Source organism: Echinops telfairi, unplaced genomic scaffold (genome assembly GCF_000313985.2).
Source record: "Echinops telfairi isolate 266 unplaced genomic scaffold, ASM31398v2 ScPeMD7_7424;HRSCAF=8462, whole genome shotgun sequence".
In the NCBI taxonomy this organism is placed as follows: domain Eukaryota; kingdom Metazoa; phylum Chordata; class Mammalia; order Afrosoricida; family Tenrecidae; genus Echinops; species Echinops telfairi.
The window spans coordinates 4,902,018-4,902,977 of record NW_022111324.1 but is presented as its reverse complement, the minus strand read 5'-3'; the positions used below and the strand labels follow the sequence as shown (position 1 = coordinate 4,902,977).

At 38.3% G+C, this 960-nt stretch overlaps 1 non-coding gene across 1 annotated transcript; it reads left to right on the top strand.

The window, feature by feature from the left end:
* The first annotated feature begins 142 nt into the window (after window positions 1-142).
* On the top strand, window positions 143-266 carry LOC115872478. The gene has a single exon (XR_004047876.1). It is a non-coding gene; the product is annotated as a small nucleolar RNA SNORA61 (small nucleolar RNA).
* Window positions 267-960: the final 694 nt, after the last annotated feature.

The following is a 960-nucleotide window of genomic DNA, read 5'->3' as shown; positions in this document are numbered from 1 at the left end:
TGAGGGCAATGAATGTACAAATGTGCTTTACACAATTGATGTATGTATGGATTGTGATAAGAGTTGTATGAGCCCCTAATAAAAGGATTAAAAAATGAGTTTGAAGGCTCACAGCCACAAAACAAAATAAAATAAAATGAAAACCCTCTAGATTCCTTACCCCTCAGATCTAAATATTGATCTGGGTGGCTTTTAAAAAAGGAGGAAAAGTAAAACTGAAATGGGCTGAGAACCTTTAGTTACACGCAAGTTCATTTCAAACATTTGAAAAAAAACAAAACCTGAAATTCATTTAGGCTGTTTGTTATTGTATAGCAACAAGTTATTGTCCAATATCAAAAAGTTTTATAAAATAAAGATCATTGTTATATCTGATTTGAATGAAAGATTAAAGTTATTTGTAATCAGCATATCAATTAGGTATTTGTTAACTATTAATTCATAACAAATCACCCCAGTATGTGACAGTCAAAAAACAGCAAGTATTTATTACCTCAGAGTTTTAGAGAAGTGGATTAGCTCAATGAGTAGCTCTGGCTCGGGGAGTTTCAGGTCACTGTAGTCAGGATGTTAGCTGAGGCTCCAGTCGTCTGAAGGCTTGACTGAAGTTGGAAGATCTGCTCCCAGACTGTGCCCTCATCCTGAATGGAAGATGGGTGTCTCAATTCCTCTCCAGGGTAACTCTCCAGAGACTGTTGGCATGTGCTCATAACATGGCAGCTCGTTTCTCCCACAACAAAGTGACCTAAGAGAGCAGGGTGCAATCACTAATGTCTTTTATGACCGAGCATTGAGAGTCACACAGGATCACTTAGGCTATGTTTTGTTGGTCACACACCCTAACCCTAATAGAACGTGGGAAAGGTCTACATAACACCAGGAACAGCAGATGGTGGGAATTATTGGGAGTTGTCTTGGAGGTTGGCTGCAGCAAGTTATTAGCACATAAATTGCAAAAGA